Source organism: Fukomys damarensis, unplaced genomic scaffold, assembly GCF_012274545.1.
Source record: "Fukomys damarensis isolate Sample0158 unplaced genomic scaffold, DMR_v1.0_HiC HiC_scaffold_1, whole genome shotgun sequence".
Classification (NCBI taxonomy): Eukaryota; Metazoa; Chordata; class Mammalia; order Rodentia; family Bathyergidae; genus Fukomys; species Fukomys damarensis.
In genome coordinates this window covers 25560329-25587028 of record NW_022900913.1, presented here as the reverse complement: position 1 = coordinate 25587028, position 26700 = coordinate 25560329, and the positions used below count along the sequence as shown (strand labels likewise).

Genomic DNA, 26700 nt, shown 5'->3' with positions numbered 1-26700 from the left:
AAAAAGAAAAGAGCCAACAAAAGGACAATAACATGACAATGATAAGTCAGTACATATCAGATATAACCATCAATGTCAATGGCTTCAATACACCAATCAAGAGAAATAGACAGGCAGAATGGATTAAGAAGCAAAATCCAACAATATTTTGTATACAAGAAACACACCTAGTGTAAAAAGAAACCCATAGACTGAAAGTGAAATGATGGAAAACAGTTCTCCATGTGACAGGAGCCCAGCAAAAAGCAGAGGTAGAAATCTTATTTGCAGACAAAGTAAATTTCAAACAAAAACCGATTGAGACAAAGACCACTATATCATGGTAAAGGGAACAATGCAAGAGGAAGAGATGACAATTATAAACATATATTTACCAAATATTAATGTCCCAACTATATAAAACAAATATTAAGTAACATGAAAAAACAGATGAGCACTATACAATAATACAATTGTAGAGGGGGATCTAAATACCCCAATATCACAAATAGACAAATCATCAAGGCAAAAAATCAACAATGAAATATTAGAACTGAGCCAAGCTTTTGAACATATGGACTTAATATAGATATCTATAGTGTTCCACCCCACAAAATCAGAGTATACATTCTTTTTGGCTGCACATGGGTCATTCTCCAAGACAGACCACACACTAGCTCATAGAACAGGTTTAAGATGGAGATCAATAGCATAAGAAACTGTAGGAACTTCACAAATACATGGAAATTGAACAACGCTCTCCTGAACAATCAATGGGTCACAGAGGAAATTAAAGAAGAAATTAAGCAGTTTTTAGGATAAATGATAATGCCAATACAACATACAGGAATCTATGGGACACAATGAAAGCAGTTCTATGTGGAAAATTCATAGCATTGAATAGCCACACTAGGAAAACAGAACAAGCTCAAATAAACAACCTAATGATGAATGTTAAGCTCCTAGAAAAACAAGAGCAAGAAAAACCCAAAGCTCTTACAACAGACAAAATTATAAAGATTAGAGCAGAAATCAATGCAATGGAAACTAAGAAAATGATACAAATAATGAATGAATTGGAGAGTTAGTTTTTTGAAAGAATAAATGAAATTGATCAACCCTTAGCTAACCTTATCAAAAAAAAAGGAAAGAAGAGTCTCAGACCATGCCATGAGGAATGAAAAAGGTGAAATTACAACAGATTCAACAGAAATTAAGAGGAACATCAATACCTACTTTGAGAACCTGTACTCATAAAACAGAAAACACAAAAGAAATGGACAGATTTCTAGATGCTTCTGAATTACCAAAGTTGAGCAAATATAAAAACATTGTAAACACCCAATTACAATCAGTGAAATTGAAAATACAATTAAAAGTTAACCGGAAAAGAAAAGCACAGGTCCTGATTGAATCACTCCTGAATTTTACAAGGCCTTTAGAGAAAAACTACTGCCACTGCTCTTTAAACTTTTCAATGAAATTAAAAGGAAAGGAGTACTTCCAAATTCATTCCTGGAAACAAGTATCACTTTGATTCCCAAACCAGGGAAAGACCCAACTAAAAAAGAGAACTACAGGCTAATCTCCTTAATGAATATAGATGTAAAAATCCTGAATAAGATACTAGCAAACAGAACACAGAGGGTTATCAAGAAGATCATACATCCTTACCAAGTTTGATTTATTCCAAGGATGCAAGAATGGTTCAACATACATAAGTCAATAAATGTAATGCACGAAATTAATGAAATCAAGGACAAAAATAATATGATCCTCTCGATAGATGCAGAAAAAGCATTTGACAAAATTCAACATGCATTCATGATTTTAAAAAAAAACCCTACAGAAAATTGGAATAGATGTTCTTTATCTTACCTTGATAAAGGCTACCTATGAAAAACCAACAGCCAATATCATATTAAATGGCCCAAAACTGAAAACCTTCACATTAAAATCAGGAACAAGACAAGGATGTCCACTATCACCACTCCTCTTAATATAGTTCTGGAAACATGAGCCACAAAAATTAGAGAAGAGAAAGAAATTAAAGCAATAAAGATATGAAAGGAAGAAGGTAAACTGTCATTATTTCCTGACCATATGGTACTCTACATTGAAGACCCAAAAACTCCACCAAAAGACTTCTTGCCTTAATTGACACTTTTAGCAGAGTAGCTGGATACAAGGTCACACTCAAAAATCAATAACCTAATAAGATTTCTGACATGGTGAAATGGGAAGAAAGGGGATAAAGGTGTAGGGAAGGTGGGATGGATAGGGGAAGGGTAATAAGGGAAAAGAAAAAAAATGTGAGATAAAGAAAAGATGGAAATAAAGTGCTTGTAGATGGGAGGGGAGGAGAGGGTGAAGGGAGGGCAGGGACAAGGGGAAAAAATGAGAACCAAGACCATCATGTAGAGGTACAAGATCCCAACAATGAAAGTAACTGTACTGTATCTCTAAAATGTACCAATAAACTCAATTAAAGCTAAAAAAAAATCAATAGCCTTCTTGTATACAAATAACAGACTCACTGAGAGAGAAATTAGGAAAACAATTCCTTTCACAATAGCACCAAAAAAAATGAAGTATCTAGGAACCAATCCAACAAAAGAAACAAAAGACCTCTACACTGAAAACTACAGCACCCTGAAAAAAAGAGATCAAAGAGGATATAAGAAAATGGAAAGATATCTCCTGCTCCTGGGTAGGAAGAATCAACATAGTGAAAATGGCCATACTACCAAAACTGTTACACAGATTCAATGCAATGCCAATTGAAATTCCAACATTTTATTTCAAAGAACTAGAGCAAATAATCCAAAATTTCATTTGGAACCAGAAGAGACCTAGAATAGCAAAAGCCATCCTAGGAAACAGAGACATGGCAGCAGGTATAACAATTTCCAATTTGAAACGTGATAAAAAAACAGTATGGTACTGGCAAAGAAAAAGACCTGAAGGTCAGTGGAATAGATTGGAACACACAGAAACAACTGCAGATGTACTCAGCTACCACATCTTTGACAAAGGAGCCAACCATCTTCACTGGAGGAAAGATAGCCTCTTTAATAAATGGTGTTGGAAAAACTGGATTTCAATCTGCCAAAGATTAAAAACTAGACCCTTATCTTTCATGATGCACTAAACTAAAATCCAATGGGATTAAAGATCTCAATATTTAAAAAGAGACACTAAATTTGCTGGAAGATAAGTCAGGCAGAATCCTTGAAGACATTAGCATAGGAAAAGACTTTATGAGCAAATCCTCAGTAGCTTGGGAACTAGCAGAAAGAATCAACAACTGGGATCTCATCTTATTAAGAATCTTCTTCACTGCAAAAGAAGCCATCAACAGAACTAAAAGACAACCTGCAATGTGGGGAAAAAAATTTACCAGCTGCTCCTTAGACAAAGGACTATTATTTCGAGTATATAAAGAACTCAAAAAAAAATCAGACCCCCAAAATATAAATACCCAATTCAAAAATGGGCATCTGAAATAAACAGACATTTCTCAGACAAAGAAGTAAAAGCAGCAAGTAAATATATGGAAAAATGTTCCACATCACTGTCATTCGAGAGATGCAGACGAAAACACTGAGATTCCACCTCACCCCATAAAGAATGGCTGCTATGAAGAAATCAAACAAGGGGCCAGGGATTTAGCTCAGTGATTCAGTGGCCTGCATTGCAAGTGCAAGGACCCGAGTTTAATCCCCAGTACCAAAAACAAACAAACAAAAAAATCAAACAATAACAAATGTTTGTGGGTGTATGGGGAGAAAGGAACACTTCTGCATTGTTGGTGGGAGAGCAGACTGGTGCAACCACTATGAAAATCAATATGGAGACACCTCAAAGAGCTGGGACTAGAGGTTCCATATGACCCAGCCATCCCTCTGCTGGGTATCTTTCCAAAAGAATTGAAAGAAACATATCACAGTGATATATGCACACCCATGTTTATAGCAGAACAGTTTGTAATAGCTAAAACTTGGAAACAGCCCATATGCCCATCTACTGGAGACTGGATAAAGAGGATGCAGTTTTTCTATAAAACAGAATACTATTCAGCCATAAAGAATAAGAAATTAGATTCATTCATAAGAAAATGAGTACATATAGAGGATATACTCCTAAGTGAAATAAATAAGTCACAAATGTGTAAAAACCATATAGTTTCTCTGGTGTGAATAAACTATAATAATACATAAGATCATAATGAGAAAATTGACAATGTGAAAAAGGAAGAATAAGGTTGAAGGTGTAGGGGAAGTGAGATGGATAGGGGAAAGAAAATAAGGGAAAAGAAAAATATAAGAAAATGAAAAAATGGAAATAAACTGTTTGTAAATGGGGAGGGTATGAGGGGGTGAAGGGAGGGCAGGGACAAGGGGAAAAAATGAGAACCAAGACCTGTCATGTAAAGGTACTAGATCCCAATGATGAATGTAACTTTATGGTATACCTAAAAAGTACCAATAAACTCAATGCGAGGAAAAAAAAAAAGAAAATAATTAAAACAACAGATATATAAAAAAAGTTCAACATCATTAATGATAGGTGAAATGCAGATTAAAACTACCATATAACCTTACATCTTCTGGAATAGTTACTCTCTAAGACACGAAAGATAACAAGTGTTTGTAAAAATGTGGAGGAGCAAAAGAAGCCTTGCACACTATTGTCACAAATGTGAAATAGCGCAGCCATTGTGTAAAACTGCATAGAACTTCCCCCAAAACTAAAAATAGAACTTCCATGTCACCCAGTGATCCGATTTCTGAAAGATATGAAACCTATATATCAAAAAGATGTCTGCACTCTCTATGCATTTTCACTGTATTGTCACTTGACAATAGCCAAGTTATGGAATCAACTTAAGTATATCTATCAACAGAAGAATGGTTAAAAAGGTGATATATAAACATATAGGGTTAAAACTTGATTTGTAGGGACAGGAATTAAATTCAGTGGCTCTATGCCTGCCTTGCAAGCACAAGGTCCTGAGTTCAATCTCTGGTATAAATATCATGTATATGTACATATATAATATATATATGTACTATTTATCAAAAACTGGAAATTCTCTCATTTTGCCACCATGCACAGTATTAGAGAACAATATGCTACGTGAAATAAGACAAGCACATAAAAGATAAATATTGAATAATCTTACTTATACATTCAATTTAAAACAATTGACCTCATAGAAGCAGAGACTAGAATGGTGGTCTTGGAGGTGAAAAGAATCTGAAAGATAATAATCAAAAGGTATAAATTTTGGGTTGGGGATTTAGCTCAGTGGTTCAGTGGCCTGCCTTGCAAGTACAAGGACCCGAGTTCAATCCCCAGTACCAAAAAGAAAAAAAAAAGAGAGAGAGGTATAAATTTTAAGGAGGAATAAAAGTTTCTGAGATCTGTTGCAAAGCAATAGTGAATATAATTAATGATGTATTACAAATTTAAAATTTTTTCCATTGTTTATTGGTACATTTCAAGCAAACAATACAGTTACATTCATCATTGTGATCTTGTACCTTTACATGACACATGACATGTCTTAGTTCTTATTTTTCCCCATACCCCTACTCTCCCTTCATCCCCTTCACCCTTCCTATTTACAGACTTTGTTTCCATTTTTTCCTTTTTTCACATTTTTTCTTTTCCCTTATTTCTTTTCCCCTCCCCTTTCCATTTCCCCTGTAGCCATTTTCTTCCTATTTCACACTATCAATTATACCAGTTGAACCTTATCTACACTTTTAGTTTTTCACACCAGAGAAACCATTTGATATTTACTCATGTGTCCTATTTATTTCACTTGAGTATAGCCTCAATGTGCATCCATTTAGCTATAAATGTCTTGCATTTCTCATTCTTTATGGTTGAGTAGTAAAATTGCTAACAGTACGACCCCCCCCCGGTTCTCAAAACTCCTGATCGGGCCAGTCCTTAGACCAACTCTGCAGAGGCAACACTTTTAGTTTTTCACCAGAGAAACCATTTGATATTTACTCATGTGTCCTATTTATTTCACTTGAGTATAGCCTCAATGTGCATCCATTTAGCTATAAATGTCTTGCATTTCTCATTCTTTATGGTTGAGTAGTAAAATTGCTAACAGTACGACCCCCCCCCGGTTCTCAAAACTCCTGATCGGGCCAGTCCTTAGACCAACTCTGCAGAGGCATAGGTTCCCATGAAGGGTAGTTTTCTGAGCTCCGAACTTTGAACATCTTTAAAGAAAGGGCAGGGGAAACCTGTAATAGAACGGAGTGGAGTTCAACCCTGAGGGTAAGGAAACTAAAGTTAGGCCTTGTAGATTGTGTTCAGTCTCAGTCGTGAGGAACAGCCATTGGCTAGCTAAGACCAGGGGATTGGGTTCCGCATATGACTGTGCATGTGGTATAATATGAGATCAGAGAGAGCCTGAAAGAGGACCTTCAAATTCTTTTTCTTTCCCTCTCTCTTTTCTCTTTTTTCCTCTTTCCACCCTAAAATTTCTTTCTTTTTTCTGTCCTCTCTCTCCAACTCAGTCTCTTGCTCCACCATAGTGTCCCTCATCTCCCTTTTTATTCCAGTTCCTGAAGAACTCAGACTTCTTTTTTTATTTTTTGTTTTTAGGACGGGTTTCTCTTTATGTTCTTTTCTCCAGTCATTTTACCTCACTCATGGCTCTGTACCTTCAAGGGAAGGCAAGCGCCTGTTACTGTTAAGGGGATATATTCCTGTCCTTATTCCTGCACTCTCTCTATCCCCCCTGAACTTAATAGCTTTGTAAAGATAGTAAGGTAATTCTACAACCTCTGGATTCACTTCAAACCTGCTCTAATTCTTTCACTTATCTAATCCTCTTGTTCTAAGTCGAACCCCCCATCCTAAATGGTAAAGATGCCATATTGAAAAGAATATTCACTGCAAACATACTATGAGCTGCTTCTTGAAATTAATCTAATTCACATGAGTTAAAGGTGATACATTAATGACTACCATAAGTGGTCAGTTGGCAAGCTGTGCCTGATCCTATTGGGCTGCTGAATGTATCAATTGGGACAAAGAGTGGTGATTGATTTAAAGAGTTGTTTTCTCTGATATTATGAAAACGAGAATGTCTATGAGTCATTAGAAACTCAAAAGCTAAAACGCAACTATATTAGGAAGATTTAAGTAATACCCAGAAATTAAAGAAGGACAACCCAACAATAAAAATAAAAATGAGAAAACACTTAAGCAAGACACAAAAACAAATATCCAGTTCACCAATAGCAAATAGTAGGACAAATGAGGATGAAAAGTCTGATAGTGAACCAACAGGACTCCCTGGACCCATAGCACAGGAGGTAACAAAATTGATCAATCAGGCTCTAGAAAAATTCAAATCAGAAATAATTTCCCAGCTAGCCAGAGAGATGATGAGCAAAATAGAAGTCATGATTCGAGACTCTAGAGCAGAAACTGAGAAAAAAATAGATGAGCTCAAGACTGTGATAGAAGCCATGAAGACTCAGCATAAGAAAGACATGGAAACAATGAATGCCCAACAGAGGAAAGAAATGGAATCCATAAAACAGATTCAAACAGATATCCAGGAGATTAAAAACTCTATTGAAAGTGTACGAAACAGAATAAAAGATTGCGAAGATAGAATTTCAGATATAGAAGATAGGATAGCAGTCAGTGACCGTGAAAAAAGAGGTCTATTAAAAACAGTAAGGGATCATGAGAAATCAATCCAACAACTCCTAGACGATACAAAGAAAAATAACATAAGACTGATAGGAATTCATGAAAAAACAGGAGAAAACACAAATGATATAAAAAAGCTCTTCACAGAATTAATGACAGAAAACTTCCCAAACAGAAGGGAAGAATTAGACATACAGATAAGTGAGGCATATAGAACCCCAACTAGCCACGATCAAAAAAAATCTACACCTAGACATATAATAATCAAGATTCCAGAAATCCAACAGAAAAACAAAATACTACAAGCAGTAAGAGAAAAGAAACAAATCACATGCAAAGGGAAGCCCATTAGAATCACAGCAGACTTTTCAACACAAACCCTTAGGTCAAGGAGAGCCTGGAGTGAGGTATTCCAAGTCCTAAAAGAAAAGAATCTCCAACCTAGACTTTTGTATCCTGCAAAACTCTCTTTCAAAATAGATGGGGAAATAAAATACTTCCACGACAAAGAGCACCTGAGAAATTTCATGAACACCAAACCAGCACTGCAAGGAATTCTAAACAATATCCTAGAAAAGGACAACGAAATTCACAATAACATGAGGCCCAACAGACCAAATCAAATAGGCAAGGCAAGAAACTAAAAGGAGATGGGAGAAAAAGTAAAAAGAGTCAACAAATGGACAAAAACATGACAAGAATAAGTCAAAATATATCAGTTGTAACCATCAATGTTAATGGCCTCAATTCACCAATCAAGAGAAACAGATTGGCAGAATGGATTAAGAAGCAAAATCCAACAATATGTTGTATACAAGAAACACACCTAGTGCAAAAGGAAGTCCATAGACTGAAAGTGAAAGGATGGAAAACAATTCTCCATGCGTCAGGAGTCCAGAAAAAAGCAGGGGTAGCAATCTTATTCTCAGATAAAGTAAATTTCAAACCAAAACTCATTAAGAGAGACAAAGAAGGACACTACATCCTTGTAAAGGGAACAATTCAAGAGGAAGAGCTGACAATCATAAACATATATGCACCAAATATAAATGCCCCCAACTATATAAAACAAATATTAAGTAACATGAAAAACCAAATAAGCACTAATACAATTGTAGTGGGGGATTTAAATACCCCACTATCACAAATTGACAGATCTACTAGGCAGAAAATCAACAATGAAATAATAGAACTGAACCAAGCTTTGGAACACATGGACTTAATAGATGTTTATAGAGTATTCCACCCCCAAAAACCAGAATATACATTCTTTTCGGCTGCACATGGATCATTCTCCAAAATAGACCACATACTGGCTCACAAAACAGGTCTAAATAAATGCAAAAAAATTGAAGTCATCCCCTGTTTATTATCAGATCATAGTGCAATCAAACTAGACATCAATAGCACAAGAAACTATAGAAACTTCACAAGCACATGGAAACTGAACAACACTCTCCTAAACAATCAATGGATTACAGAGGAAATTAAAGAAGAAATTAGACAGTTTTTACAAATAAATGAGAATGCCAATACAACATACAGGAATCTTTGGGACACAATGAAAGCAGTTCTACGTGGAAAATTCATAACATTGAATGCCCACACTAGGAAAACAGAGCGGGCTCAAATAAACAACTTAACGATGAAACTTAGACTCCTAGAAAAACAAGAGCAAGAAAAACCCAAAGCTCGAACAAGAGAGGAAATTATAAAGATCCGAGCAGAAATCAATGCAATTGAAATTAAGAAAACGATACAAAAAATAAATGAAACAAAGAGCTGGTTTTTTGAAAGAATAAATAAAATTGACAAACCCTTAGCTAATCTTATCAAAAAAAGGAAAGAAAAGGCTCAGATCCATGCAATTAGGAATGAAAAAGGCGAAGTCACAACAGATCCGAAAGAAATCCAGAGGATCATGAACACCTACTTTGAGAACCTGTACTCTAATAAAATGGAAAACACAGAAGAAATGGACAGATTTCTAGATACTTATGAATTACCAAAGTTGAACGAAGAAGATAAAAACATTTTAAACACCCCAATCACAATCAGTGAAATTGAAAATGTAATTAAAAACTTACCAACAAAGAAAAGCCCAGGCCCTGATGGATTCACTGCTGAATTTTACAAGACATTTAGAGAAGAACTACTACCATTACTCTTCAAACTTTTCAATGAAATTGAAAGAGAAGCTATACTTCCAAATTCATTCCTGGAAGCAAGTATCACTCTGATTCCCAAACCAGAGAAAGATACAACCAAAAAGGAGAACTACAGACCAATCTCCTTAATGAATATAGATGCAAAAATCCTTAATAAGATACTAGCAAACAGAATACAGAGGATTATTAAGAAGATCATCCATCATGACCAAGTCGGATTTATTCCAGAGATGCAAGGGTGGTTCAACATACGAAAGTCAGTGAATGTAATACATTATATTAACAAAGTCAAGGACAAAAACCATATGATCCTCTCAATAGATGCAGAAAAAGCATTTGATAAAATTCAACACCCATTCATGATAAAAACCCTGCAAAAAATTGGAATAGATGGTCTATACCTCAATTTAATAAAGGCTATTTATGAAAAACCATCAGCCAACATCATATTGAATGGCCAAAAACTGAAAACCTTCATGTTAAAATCAGGAACAAGACAAGGATGCCCACTATCGCCACTTCTCTTCAATATAGTTCTGGAAACATTAGCCACAGCAATTAGACAAGAGAAAGAAATTAAAGCAATAAAGATAGGAAAGGAAGAAGTTAAACTATCATTATTTGCTGATGATATGATACTCTACATTGAAGATCCAAAAAACTCCACCAAAAAACTTCTAGACTTAATTGACAGATTCAGTAAAGTATCTGGATACAAGGTGAATACCCAAAAATCAATAGCCTTTCTATACACAAATAACAGACAGACAGAAAGAGAAATAAGGGAAAAAATTCCTTTTACAATAGCATCCAAAAAAATGAAGTATCTAGGAATCAATCTAACAAAAGAAACAAAAGATCTCTACACTGAAAACTACAGCACTCTGAAAAAAGAAATCGAAGAGGATATAAAAAAATGGAAAGATATCCCCTGCTCCTGGGTAGGAAGAATCAACATAGTGAAAATGGCCATACTACCGAAACTGCTATATACATTCAATGCAATGCCAATTGAAATTCCAACACTATATTTCACAGAACTAGAAAAAAGAATCCAAAAATTCATTTGGAACCACAAGAGACCTAGAATAGCAAAAGCCATTATAGGCAACAGTCACATGGCACCAGGTGTAACAATTCCCAATTTGAAACTATACTACAAAGCCACTGTGATAAAATCAGCATGGTACTGGCAAAGAAATAGGCCTGAGGATCAATGGAACAGACTGGAAGACACAAAAACAAATGCAGATGTACTCAGCTACCTCATCTTCGACAAAGGAGCTCACCATCCTCAGTGGAGGAAAGATAGCCTCTTTAATAAATGGTGTTGGAAAAACTGGATATCAACCTGTCACAGATTAAAATTAGACCCTTATCTTTCGCCATGCACTAAATTAAAATCCAAATGGATTAAAGATCTAAATATTAAAACAGAAACATTAAACTTGCTGGAAAGTAAGTTAGGCAGAACTCTGGAAGACATTGGTATAGGAAAAGACTTTATGAACAAATCCTCAGTAGCACGGGAACTAGCAGAAAGAATCAACAACTGGGATCTCATCTTACTAAAAAGCTTCTGTACTTCAAAAGAAACCATTAGCAGAACTAAGAGACAATCTACAATGTGGGAAAAAATTTTTACCAGCTGTACCTCAGACAAAGGACTATTATCAAGGATATATAAAGAACTCAAAACAATCAGTCCCCCCAAATATAAAGACCCGATCCAAAAATGGGCATCCGAAATGAACAGACATTTCTCATACAAAGAAGTGAAAGCAGCAAGAAAATATATGAAAAAATGTTCCACATCACTGGTCATTCGAGAGATGCAGATGAAAACAACACTGAGATTCCACCTCACCCCACAAAGAATGGCTGCTATCAAGAAATCACACAATAACAAATGTTGGCGGGGTTGTGGGGAGAAAGGAACCCTCCTCCATTGTTGGTGGGAGTGCAGACTAGTGCAACCACTATGGAAATCAATATGGAGATACCTCAAAGAGCTTGGACTGGAGGTTCCATTTGACCCAGCCATCCCTCTGTTGGGTATCTTTCCAAGAGAACTAAAAGAATCATATCACAGAGAAGTATGTGCACCCATGTTTATAGCGGCACAGTTTGTAATAGCTAAATCTTGGAAACAACCTATTTGCCCATCCGTTGGAAACTGGATAAAGAAGTTGTGGTTTTTCTATAAAATGGAATATTACTCAGCCATAAAGAGCGAGAGAATAGATTCATTCATAGGAAAATGGATACATATTGAAGATATACTCCTAAGTGAAATAAATAAGTCCCACATGTGTAAATACCAAATAGTTTCCCTGGTGTGAATATTCTGCAACAATGCATAAGATTCTAATAAGATTACTGACATTTAGAAATGGGAGGAAAGGAGCTAAAGGTGTAGGGAAGGTGTGATACATAGGGGAAGAACAAAAAGGGAAAAGAAAAAAATGTGAGAGAATGAAAAGATGAAAATAAAGTGTTTGTAGATGGGGAGGGGAGGAGGGGGTGAAGGGAGGGCAGAGATAAGGGGAAAAAATGAGAATCAAGACTTGCCATGTAAAGGTACATGATCCCAACAATGAATGTAACTGTACTGTATCCCTAAATGTACCAATAAACTCAATAAAAAAAAAATTGCTAACAGTAAATTTCAAATGTTCTCTCTCAAACGTATATGAGATATAATATGTTAATTAGTTTTATTTAATTATTCCATGTATTCATGTCATAATATCACTTTGTACTCCATAAGTGTATATAATTACAAATTATTAATTCACAATAACATTCTTTTGAAAGATAGTAGTTCATTTCTTTGGGCCAGGGATGCCTGCCAAAAGTTAATGGGATTTGTTCCCAGTTACAGCACAGCTGTAGAGATCTCAAGGACAACATTTGCCACAGGCAGCCTTTCTGCTGCTGCTCTTGTGCTGGACATATTTTGCCTTGGGCCAATTACTAGATCTGGGGTACTACCCAGAGCAAGCCATAATGAGGGAAGTAGAAAGTTTACAGATTCATTTGTTCAAGGATTTTATCCCTCTTAAGCAAGTAGTTTGTTTAGTGAGTTTTGGCATGGCCCTGTTGTGAAGAGCCAGGCTCTCTTTAGCATGGAGAGTATTTTGGAGGAAAAGGTACTATGCAAATTGAGTTGATGCTATTTATGAATGACTACTTTGGTTTTCCTCTAAGTGTCTGGAATGTCTGCTCAGAGATTACCAACTTTAGTGCTCAAACTGCTTGCCCACGAGGCCTTGCCACAGTGGCAACTCTATCAATATCCAATTGTGCAAAACAGAGCAGGATTCTGTGCCTAATGGAAAAGCTCGTGCTATTTATATCATATGAAAAGGTGGTCTGAGGTCATCACTCTAACGGTAGCCTTGGTAAAGGCTACAGAGACATGTGGTTTTCCTCAGCCATTGATGAGATGTCTTCTTTGGTGACACTCATTGGCAAAGAATAAAATTCAAACTCTTAAAGTGGTATTGCCTACAATCCTTCTTTTGACTTAGTTTTACCAGTTACTTGCAAGAACCTCATGCTCTGATCAAACAGCACTAGTTGCCATTGCTCAAACAAAATTTACATTTTCACATCAGTATGTTTCTGTTCACTCCACCTAGACTGCCTCCATGACTATTGTCCCTACTCCTTCCTCCTTGGCCATGTCAAAACAATATCCTCAGTTTAAATCCTACATATCCTTCAGGGACAATATAAATTCTGGTTCTCCATGGGACAGCTTCAGAGAGACTGTAGATGATCTCTGTTTATTTATGTGGCTGTTGTCAATTTAGATTTTTTTTAATTTTTAAAAAATGTTTTTAGATTTGAAATTAATAAAGAAAAGGAACTGAATCTATGGCATTGCACACAGGGGGTACAAGGGTCCTGTGTAACTAGGAATTGAAAAATAAATGCTTTCAATGAGTATAATGTTATGAAGATAAATAGGGGTGTTTAGCAGAGAAAGCACTTGGTTGTTTACTCTGAGGAATTTGCTCTGTAATTTTTAAGAAAAATCCTTGATGATCTCAATTTCCCTGAAGAATTTTTATAAATATGTATGTAAATTTATGTCATTGGTGTTCCTCATCAAAGGTGCTTGGTGTGGTTGTGAGAAAGTAAAGCTAGTTTAAGCCAGCCTAATGGGATTCTCAAGCTGGACTTTTATGATCTTTCCCTTAGCCATAGAAAGGTGAATTCCAAGTAAACATCTTATTTCTATAAATGCTTGGATGATTTCTTGATAGTAGCCATTCTTTCTGGTGTAAGGTAGAATCTCAGTGATGTTTTCATCTGCATCTCCCAAATGACCAGTGATGTGGAAACTTTTTTTCATATATTCATTTTCTGCTTTTACTTCTTTGGCTGAGAAATGTCTGTTCATTTCAGATGCCCATTTTTTAATTCTATTTATTTTTGAATTTATATTTGGGGGACCTGATATTTTTTTACTTCTTTATATATTCTAGATATTAGACCTTAGTCTGAGGAACAGCTGGTAAAATTTTTTTCCCACATTGTAGGTTGTCTCTTAGCCCTGTTGGTGTTTTCTCTTGCAGTGCAGAAGCTTTTTAAAAAGATGAGATAATAGTTGTTGATCCTTTGTTCTAGTTCCTGGGATCCTGAGGATGTATTCATAAAGTCTTTTCCTATGCCAATGTCTTCAAGAATTCTACCAAGATTATATTCCAATAAATTTAATGTTTCTGTTTTAATATTTAGATCTTTAATCCACTTGGATTTTAATTTAGTGCATGGTGAAATATAGGGGTCTATTTTTTAATCTTTGGCCATTGAAATCCAGTTTTCTTTAACATCATTTATTAAACAGGCTATCTTTCCTCCAGTGAGGATGGTCAGCTCCTTTGTCAAAGATGAGGGAGATGAGTATGCCTGGTGTTGTTTCTACATTTTCTAATCTATTCCACTGATCCTTTGGTCTGTTTCTTTGCCAGTGCCATGCTGTTTTTATCACAGTGGCTTTCTAGTATAGCTTCAACTTGTGGACTGTAATACACCCTGTCATGTCTTTGTTGCCTACAAAGGCTTTTGCTATTCTAGATCTCTTGTGATTCCAAATGAATTTTTGCATTGTTTTCTCTAGTCCTATGAAATATACTGTTGGGATTTCACTAGGGATTGCATTTAATCTGTATAGGAGTTTTGGAAGTATGGACACTTTCACTTTATTGGTTCTTCCTACCTAGGAACAAGAGATATCTTTCCATTTTAGTATATCACCTTCAATCTCTTTTTTCAGTGTTGTAGTTCTCAACATAGACAGAGGTCTTTTGCTTCCTTTGTTAGATTCCTAGATATTTCATTTTTTGGATGCTATTGTGAAAGGGATTGTTTCTCATTTCTCTTTCAATGATTCTGTTATTTCTGTACAAGAAGGCTATTGATTTTTGCATGTTTACCTTGTATCCAGCTACACTACAGAATCTGTCAGTTAAGTCTAGACATCTTTTCACGAGTTTTTTGGGTCTCCCATGTAGAGTATCATATCATCAGCAAATAATGACAGTTTGACTTCTTCCTTTCCTATCTTTATTGCTTTTATTTCTTTCTCTTGTCCAGTTGCTATGCCTAATGTTTCCAAAACTATATTGAACAGGAGTGGTGATAGTGGGCATCCTTGTCCTGTTCCTGAGTTTAGCATGAAGGTTTTCAGTTTTTCACCATGTACTATGATGTTGGCTGTTGACTTTTTATAGATAGCCTTTATCAGGTTGAGATAAAGACCATCTAGTTCAATTTTCTGCAAGGTTTTTATGATGAATACATGTTGAATTTTGTCAAGTGCCTTTTCTGCATCTATTGAGATGATCATATGGTTTTTCTCTTTGACTATATTTATATAGTGTAATACATTGATTGATTTATCTATATGGAACTATCCTTGCATCTCTGGGATAAATCCAACTTGGTAAGGGTGTATGATCTCTTTATGACCCTGTATATTCTCTTTGCCAGTATCTTATTGAAGATTTTTGCATCTATATTCATTAGGGAGATTGGCCTGTAGTTTCCTTTGTTGATTGGGTCTTCCCCTGGTTTCGGAATCAAAGTAACTCTTGCTTACAGGAATGAATTTGGAAGCATTTCTTCCCTTTCAATTTCATTGAAAAGTTTAAAGCATTTTGACAATAGTTCTTCTCTAAATATTTTGTAGACTTCAGCAGTGAATCCATCAGGACCTGGGCTTTTCTTTGTGATAAATTTTTAATTACATTTTCAATTTCACTGATTGAAGTTGGGGTATTTAGAATTTTTTCTCTTCTTCATTCAACATTGGAAATTCACATGTATTTAGAAATCTGTCCATTTCTTCTGTGTTTTACATTTTATTAGAGTACTGGTTCTTTAAATGGGTATTAATGATCCTCTGGATTTCTGCTGGATCTGTTGTGACTTCATTTTTATTCCTAACTGCACAGATTTGAGCCTTTTCTATCCTGTTTTTTTATAAGGTTGGCTAAAGGTTCATCAGTTTTATTTATTCTTTTGAAAAACCAACTCTTGGATTTTTTTGTATAATTCTCTTACTATACATTGCATTGACTTCTGATCTTTATAATTTCCTCCCTTGTACAAGCTTAGGGTTTTTCTTGCTCTTCTTTTTCTAGGAGCTTAAGATTTATCATTAGGTTGCTTATTTGAGCTCTCTCTGTTTTTCTAGTGTGGGCATTCACTGCTATGAATTTTTCATGTATAACTGCTTTCATTGTGACTCATAGATTCCTGTATGTTGTGTTGGCATTATCATTTATTTGTAAAATGTGACTAATTTCTTCTTTAATTTCCTCTGTGACACATTGGTTGTTCAGGAGAGTATTATTCAATTTCCATGTGTTTGTGAAGTTCTTGCTGTTTCTTATGTTATTGATCTCCAGGTTAATTTCATTATGGCTGATAATATATATGGGATAACTTCAACTCCTTTACATTTACTTAAACATGTTGTATAAGGTAGTCTGTGGTATAGCTTGGAGAATGACCCATGTGCAGCTGAAAAGAATGTATATTCTGATATTGTGGGGTGAAACACTCTCTAGACATCTTTAAGCCCATTTGTTCAAAAGCTTGATTTAGTTCTACTTCATTGTAGATTTTTTGTCTAGATGACCTGTCCATTTATGACAGTGGAGTATGTAGGTCCCCCACTGCTATTGTATTAGTGATTATTTGGTATTTCTTGTCCCTTAATATTTGTTTTCTATACTTGGGGGCATTAGTATTTGGTGCATATATATTTATGATTGTCATCTCTTCCTCTTGGATTGTTCCCTTTACAAGGATGTAGTGACCTTCTTTGTCTCTCTTAATTAGTTTTGGTTTGAAGTTTACTTTGTCTGCAAATAAGATAGCTACCCCTGCTTTTTTCTGGGTTCCTGTCACATGGAGAGCTGTTTTCTGTCCTTTTACTTTCTGCCTGTGAGTTTCTTTTTGAACTAGGTGAGTTACTTGTATACAGCATATTGTATTTTGCTTCTTAATCCATTCTGCCAGTCTATTTTGTTTGATTGATGAATTGAGGCCATTAACATTGATGGTTATAACTGATATGTATTAACATCATCATTGTGTTATTATCCCATCATTGGCTCCTCTTAACTTTTCCCCCTCTCCCTGTAGCTTCTTGCCTTACCTAATAGATTGCTCTGTTGGACCTCATGGTGTGACCTTTATTGTCTTTTTCTAGGATTTTAAAAAATTATTTATTTGTTTGTTTGTTTAATTTTTGGTACTGGGGATCAAACTCAGTTCCTAGTGCTTTTGAGGCAGAACCACTGAGCTAAATCCCCAGTCCTTCTGGGATATTTCTTATAATTGATTGTAGTGCTGGTTTGGTATTCATGAGATTTCTCAGGTGTTCTTTGGCATGGAAGTATCTTATTTCCTCATCCATTTTGAAAGAGAGTTTTGCAGGATACATCAATCTAGGTTGGAGGTTTTATTCTTTTAGCACTTGAAATGTCTCAGTAAAGGCTCTCCTTGACCTGAGTTTGTGTTGAAATTCTGCTGTGATTCTGATGGGCTTTACATTGCATGTGATTTGTTTCTTTTCTATAACTGCTTATAATATTTTGTTCTTCTGTTGCATTTCTGGGATCTTGACTATTATATGTCTAAGGGTAGATTTTTTTTATCATGGCCATTTGGCATCCTGTATGACTCACATATCTGTATGTCAAATTCTTTTGCTCTCTTTGGGAAGTTTTCTGTCATTAATTCTGTTATTAGTTTTTATGTCATTTGTACTTTCTTCTGCTTTTTCATGTACTCCTCTCAGTTTTATATTATTTTTCTTTGTATCATCTAGGATCTGTTGGATTGATTTCTCATGTTCCATTTCTGTTTTTAAGATGTTCTTCTTTTCATGGGCACTGATCTCCATCCTGCTGTCTTCGATATCTGATATCCTGTCTTCAGATTGGCTCAGTCTGTTATGTAAACATTCAATAGAGTTTTTAATCTGATGTATATCTGTTTGAATCTGTTTCATGGTTTCCATTTCTTTCCTATACTGGGCATTCATGGCTTCTATCATGTCATTTTTTTTTTATCTGTTTCTGTTCTAGAGTCTCTAATCACATCATTCATTCTGTTACCATCTCTGTACTTATCTGGGAAATTATTTTTGTTTTGAATTTTTCTAGAGCCTCATTCATCTGTTTTGTTACTTCCTGTGCTATCAGTTCAAGTTGTCCAGGTTGTTGATTATCAGACTTTTCCACCTCATTTCCCCCAGAATTTGCCTTTGGTAAGCTGGATGTCTGTGTTTGTGCTGGAACCTTGTTTGAATGTCTTCTCATTTCTATTTTTGTTGCTAGTACTGTCTTTCTTTTGATACCTGGGTCAACACTTTGATCTTCCTGTTATAGCTTGTCTTTAAGATTTGAGTCTCTAATGACTCTGAGGCCATCTCTTTTTCATTATACTGGGGAAGGACAACTGATTAGATCAATCACAACATCTTAACCCAAGTGATACAATCAGCAACACAAAGTATGAAGCACAGCTTAGAAAATTACAATTTGTGTAGTTATTAATCTATTACCTTTAACTGTGTGGATTAAATCAAAATCAAGGCTCAGGACAATGGCCTTCATGACTCCCCTGTGCTTCTGTGGTTTAAATTCAGGTACCAGCACAACCAGGAGGTCAGAATTGTGCAGAGGGAGTGGTTATGTGGGGGCTTCATGTGCCCATGTGGCTCCTTCTCTTACTGTTCTGCTGCTGAGGTCAGGTGTCTGGGTGCATTCCTCTTTCTTGACAAGTCATTGTTCATGACTTTGATCAAGCAATCACCAGCAACTCATAATGTGCTATTGAACATCAGGCAAAGCAGGTCCTAGGAAAACTCTTGAAGCTGTTAGACTATACATAAATATTTGTTAGCCTGCTGGGGTATTTTCCCAATTGTAAAATGTAAGAGAAAATATGCAGAAAATGTGCCACATTTTCTTAGAGAAAGAATGCTTTATATTCTATGCCAGTGTCTCTTTTCTTTTGCTTTCCTCCTCTTTTAAAGATTAGGAATTAAAAATATTTGGGGCAGCCTTAGGTACAATGTGATCCAGTGACAAACTATAATTGCAAATTTGTCTAGCTTCTAATCTGTTTTAACTTTCTTTACTTCAGTGAAAAACTGGCTTTTGGGTAAAGAGCTTCATTGTTACCACCCACCTCCTTGATTAATATAGACTAAATATGAGCCCATCTGGGGTATCTTCTGTTAAGTAAAGTTATTTCCTTTACTGGATCCCTCCTACTATTGTGTCTGTAAAACATTCTGAATATTTTGGTTGTTATCAAAATACTCTCTAAGCCCATGGTCTGGGTTCTGATTTGGACTGGAGAGTTGCAGTTTTATAAAGATCAAATGAATGTGCATTTTTGGAATGAAGAAACATTTTTGTGGTCATGGCAAAGGCCACTGGACATCATCAATGTTAGACTTAGGAGCATCTGAGAAGAATGTGATATTTTTCCATATTTTAGTTTCTTGCTTTTTAAAGCTAGGTTCTTTGATCCAGTAGCATGCTCTCATACTAAAAAAAAATTTTTCTTATTGTGATTACAGATACACTTAGTCATACTTCAATCTCTAATATTTGGAAGATCCCCAGATTTTTAACACATATAATGAATCTGGTGTGTAATTGAAAATAAGAAATCAAATGTATGTGTATTGCAGTTTCTTCTCAGACTCAGGCACTCCTTACAGTAAAGGGGAAGGAATGTATAATTTACAAAGGCTGCATCTTTGTTTCTTCTAATAAATTTCAGGATATTTTGAAAGGAATATGTGGAACCTGTAGATAAAACATGAATGGTTTACTGGTGGTACCAGGATCAAGATATGAAGATTAAAAAGGACACAGATTAATTGTGTAATGGATCAGGAAATTTTGATAGGAAATATATACTTCTATAAACCTCCTTTTATATAATTTATTTTGAAAGAAGTCCTAACTGTTAAAAAAATTACAATAACAATTCAAAGAATTATCCCTCATCCAATTATTTCCACTGTTAACATTAAATTATAATTGTTCAGGGCCAGGGATTGAGCTCAGTGGTACGACCACCTGCCTCTCAAGCACAAGGACCTGAGTTCAATCCCCAGTACCAAAAAATGTTTAAAAAATAAATAAATTATATTTGTTCACACTTTGACTAGCCTAAATCTTCCAGTGTATATTTTCCAAAATTATAACACAGTTCCACACCACCAAATGTACCCATCTAAATAAATTAATAATGATTCAACTATCCAATATACAAGCTTTATCAGATTTCATCACCTGTATCAATTTTGTCTCCTTTTACTTTTTGTTCCAATATCAAGTGCAGCTCATGACTTACATTTTACAGGCACATCTCTTTTGTCATAGTTACAGTAATCATATCTGCTCTCAAACCAGAGCAGTTTCTTAATTATTGTCTGACTTCCATGGACTTGACAGTTTATAATAATGAAACCCTTAATTTGAAGTGTGTTCCTCAGCCTAAGTCCATATACCATTTCCTTTATACTACTCTGATTTTATTTTCATTTCTTGGCAATAATAATAAAGAAATGACACTATAGTTTTTTCATTGCATGACATTAGAGGGTTTTCTTGTCTACTCCACACTACTAGTAAAGCTAATCTTGGTTGCCAGACCTATCAGATTACTTCATTGTAAAATCACAATTTTCCTTCTTGGTAAATGTAAGTACTTGGGAGAAGGGCTATGTTATTGTATTTTTCTGCACCAAAGCTCCAACAACAATCCTTAACATCATCTAAGGAATCACTTATGAATAAACTGCTATCTATTATAATTACTGCCAAATCTGTATTTATTATTTGCCATTCTCCAGTAAGAAAAATTTCCCTTTGTATTAGTCTGGGTTGGTGATGGCAAACATTTAGAGACTGAGAGCCCACATTGCAACCCAAAACATTCATTTATCATAAAATGCTGGCAATGCAACTAAAGCTGAATATTGAGATTTTAGTGTGGAAAAGATAACTCATATCTTAACTTATTTTATCTTAAAATAAAATTCAATTACCAAGCTTTCAATGATACAAACAGCTTTTTAATAGAAAGGTGAAGGTTTACATTTGGCAATGCTTTTGCACAATTAATATGATCTCTGCTATTGTGTGCTTGCTGATAATTTGTCAAACCTTGGCTTGTGCTTCATTAGTTTGAAAGCAACACATGCAGTGCTCAGGTCATCTGTCAGTATGTTTCTTGTATCAGATTTGATATAGTTCAGAGCTGCAAACAGCTGTTCACAAGCATAAGATGATTTAAACAATTCAAGCAAAACAATCCCAAGTGCTTTCATTGACTTAAAATTATTTAGAAAAGAATTCCACACTGTAAGGATATAATTCTCAGAACTATCAGCCATGTGTCCTTTGTCATCCATTCATATTCTGTCTTCTCAAATATTGCACACAAGCCATATAACTTAATTTTCCAGATAGAACTTTCTTGAAATTCCAATATAGTTATTTCCAGATTTTCAAATTTTAACTAGTATACACAGGAAAGATCACTTTCTTCAAAATTGACTTTATCTGGAGAGGAAAACAAAGTTGTCTCCATCCTATAGGACTGTAAAAATCTGTAACTAAAATTCTTTTTGCATCTGCTACAATGCTAGAAAATTCTTGTAGATTTCCTGAGGGCTTGTAGGATTATCTTGAAAATGTTGTAGAGTTTTCTAAATGTATTTTTAGATCTAGAAAATATTTCAGCTACCCATATTCAAGGTTGCTTTCAAAAATCTGCAGTTTTCTCCCAAATGTTTTGATATGACAAAACATCCTTTCTGTTATTTATCCCAATACCATGCACTGTTTTGTTCATTTCATTGAAATATAGTGTAAAATATGTAAGAAGAAAAGAAGTTATTAAGCCAGGCCATATCAGTAAGCTGTGTATATTCTTCCCTTTTTCATTCATAAATAGCCTAATTTCACCCAAACAAGCTATAAATTTCTCTAGAATTCATCCTCTGCTCAACTATCAGACATTATTTTATGTAAGTAAAGCATTATACTGCTCCTGAACCTCATAAAGAAGTGCTTGAAACTGGCAAAATGTGAAGAGCATGAGCCATGATGTAATTCACAATTTTTGTGACATCTTCGAGGATATCTAATTTTTTCTTTTATCTGATACAGGGAGCTTCTTGGTGCATAAAATGAAACTGAAAAACTCATTGTTTTGCTTCTTTAGCAAAGAACTGTATGAAACCAGATATTGCCCCTTTCTTGCAAGGGACCCAATCTCTAATAATTGAAAGATTTTTCTGGTCTTATGTCTTCTACAGCTCTGTAGATATCTATCCCTTGTGTTCTTCCAGGCAAAGACACCAGATTTACCAGCTCTGTTTTCATGTCACCAATAGCATAATGCAAAATCACTGCTAGCCCTGCATGATAGTTTACACCTCTTCTTTCAAGGAAGCACATGGAATCATGGGCTGCCTTTTGTAAGTCACTGGTGGGCTGCTCATTACCATCACTTGCCATGAGCAGGACTCAACCTTTAACAGTATTTCTGCTAAGTGGCATCTCAGAGATGTGTTTCATTACTTATCCTTGTTTGAGAAAAAAAAGGGAATTACTTCCACAAATGGCCATTTTGATAAAATCTCCATCAGACAGGGCTTACCATGCTTTGCTATGCAGTGAAATTTGAAAGCTGGAAGCTGTATGATAATTTTGGAAAGATAGTTGTAAAAACTAAGATATTTGGAATAACATTTCCTCAATTTCCACTTAAGAAACTCTTTCCTTTCAGTTTCATCAAGTTTGACAACATTTTTGTGGTTGGTGTCAAAATTTCATATGACATTTGATGTGCCACACACAACACTTTCACTATACAGAATACATAATATTTTCACATTGCATTCAATCATTCCAAATAACTCTGTCCATCCCTCTTGGAGTGATCGTTCACTATCTGTTGTCAGTTTTGATTTTTCTGCCACATTTTTTTGATATTCAAGAGTTGGGGTCTATAAAAAACACAAAAATTTTTAAAAATGAAACACCTATGGCTATCCTTCCAATGGGGGATGGGGGACCAGGCAGCCCACCTGGCACTGAAGCGATTGTGGATCCCAGTAGGAGAGGGCATGGCTATCCTTCAGATGGTGGATCAGGGCCCAGGGAGCCCTCCTGGTGCTGGAGTGATGGCATCATGGGGTTCAACTATCAGCTAACTGAGATCAGGAGTCTTGCATCCTAGCTCTGTCTGAACCCCCATTCTAAATGGTAAATACACTTCATTGAAAAGTTTGTTCGCTGCGGACATGTTTTGGACTGCTTCTTGATTTCAATTTAATTCAAATGGTTTAAGGGTGGTAAACATGTGACTACCCACAGGTGGTCAGTTTCCAAGTTGTGCTTGATCATATGGTGTTGCTAATTGTATCAGTTAGGATAAAGGATTGTGGTTGATTTGATGAGCTATTTTCTCTGATGTTATGAAGATGAGAATGTCTGTGGGTCATTAGAGACCCAGAAGTGAGGGCACAACTATATCAGGAAGATTTGGGTGATAACCCAGAGATTAAACCAAGGACAGCCCAACAACAAAAATAAAAATGAGAAAACACTTAAGCAAGACACAAAGACAGACTTCCAGTTCACCAATGGCAAACAGTAGGGCAAATGAGAATGAAAAGGCTGATACTGAACCACCAGGACACCCTGAACTCAAAGCACAGGAAGTAACAAAACAGATCAATCAGGCTCTAGAAAAATTCAAAACAGAAATAATTTCCCAGATAACCATAGAGATGGTGAGCAAAATGAAAGTCATGATTCAAGACTCTAGAACAGAAACTGACAAAAAAATATATGAGCTCAGGACCATGATAGAAGCCATGAAGGCACAGCATAAGAAAGAAATGGAAACAATAAATGCCCAACATAGGAAAGAAATGGAATCCATAAAACAATTTCAAACAAATATCCAGGAGATTAAACACTCCATTGAAAGTGTACACAACAGAATAAAAGAATGCAAAGATAGGCTCTCAGATATAGAAGATAAGATTGCAGTCAGTGACCATGAAAAGAGAGGTCTCTTAAAAACAGTAGGGGATCATGAGAAATTGATCCAACAACTCCTAGATGAGGCAGAGAAGGATAACATAAGACTGATAGGAACCCATGAAGTAGCAGGAGAAAATACAAATGACTTTAAAAAGCTGTTCACAGAATTAATGACAGAAAACTTCCCAAACAGAGGGGAAGAATTTGACATTCAGATTACATAGGCATGTAGGACCCCGGATAGCCACAATAAAACAAAAAAATCTACACCTAGACATGTAATAATCAAGATCCCAGAAACCCAACAGAAAAACAAAATACTACAAGCAGTAAGAGAAAAGAAACAACTCACATGCAAAGGAAAGCCCATCAGAATCAAAGCAGACTTATCAACACAAACCCTTACAGCAAGGAGAGCCTGGAGTGAGATATTTCAAGTACTAAAAGAGAACAACCTCCAACCTAGACTGATGTATCCTGCAAAACTCTCTTTCAAAATGGATGGGGAAATAAGATACTTCCATGACAAAGAACACCTGAGAAATCTCAGCACTACAAGCAATTCTAAATGAGATCCTAGAAAAAGATGATGAAGGTAACAACACTGTGAGGCTCAACAGAGCAAATCAAATAGGCAAGGCAAGAAACTAAAAGGAGAAGGTGAAAAAGTAAAGAGTCAACAAAAGGCCAATAACATGACAATAATAAGTCAGTACATATCACTTATAGCCATCAATGTCAATGGCCTCAACTCACCAATCAAGAGAAATAGACTGGCAGAATGGAATAAAAAGCAAAATCCAACAATATGTTGTATACAAGAAACACACCTATTGCAAAAAGACGCCCATAGACTGAAAGTGAAAGGATGGAAAACAATTCTCCACGTGACAGGAGCCCAGAAAAAAGCAGGGGTAGCCATCTTATTGAAGACAATGTATATTTCAAACCAAAACTGATTCTAGTATTATAGATGTAGGACGGTACTGTATCATATCTCTGTGAATGTAAAATATCTTGTTCCTGCTTTATGATACATAGTAGTGACTGTGCTTTATCAGAGCTATTTTTAATGATGTTACTCTAGAATGCTCTCTTTCCAGATGATGATTAAGATGCTAATAAAAGAAATGGAGCCAGGTACCACAATAGCAACAGAACTTTGCTGTTTTCTGGGTATTATTCTTTTCTTTGTTTTTTTGTTTTTTTTTTTTTTAATGGAGTGTGCTGAATGTCTATAATTTTGTTCAGATGACTGCAGAACCTGGAAAAGCTGCTGCTGCTACTGTTTCATAACATACTATTATTATTGGTTTTTTTATATAAATATAAATATATACATATATATACAATTTGAATTTTTGGAAACTTTGTGCTGTCGACTTTGTAAAAAGTTATCCCAATTTACTGTGTTGAGTTGGCATTGTACAGAAACTAACAGCCATATTGGTCTAGAAATGTTAATTTTTTTCCCATTTGTACAGTGGTAATGCACTATATTAAATATGTAAGGTCATATCTATATGGGTTTGATTACAGAAACTAATAAAGTATTCTGTAAATAATGAAAAAATAAATAATATAAGACTACAAGAGCAAGAAGCAATTTAAATATGTTCAAGGACCATTTTCATCTTCAGAGTTAAGGATTATTTTAATTTTACATCATTGCCTTTTCTCTTTTACTTTCCTGTTTAGTTTTATTTTAGGATTCCCTATGTTTAATGTTCATACAGAGACTTCTTTAACTGAAATACCAAATAGTTTCTCTGGTGTGAAAAACTATAATAGTACACAAGATCCTAATGAGACAATTAACAATGTGAAATAGGAAGTAAAGGGCTAAGGATGTAGGGAAAGTGGGAAGGGTGGGGGAAATGTAATAAGAGAAAGGAAAAAATATGAGAAAATGGAAATAAACTGTTTGTAAATGGGGAGGGGAAGAGGGGGTGAAGGGAGGGCAGGGACAAGGGGAAAAAATGAGAATCAAGACCTATCATGTAAAGGTACAGGATCCCAATAATGACTGTAACTGTATTGTATACCTAGATTGTACCAATAAACTCAATAAAAAGAAAAAAATAAAAGTATCTAAATTTAAAAAAAATGAAACACCTAATACAAATCCATCCCTATACCAAAAATAGCTGACACTATTAGTTAACACTAAAGAATTGTATAGTCCCTGATTCAACACTCTACAGCTGTGCTTTTCATCTGGCATTGCTCTTTAATTTGCTGACAAC

General features: G+C 35.3%; 1 long non-coding RNA gene across 2 annotated transcripts in view; it reads left to right on the top strand.

Moving 5' to 3' along the window:
• The window catches only part of LOC104850676, a 392307-nt gene that overhangs the window by 293516 nt on the left and 72091 nt on the right, over positions 1-26700 (top strand). The window lies entirely within an intron of this gene.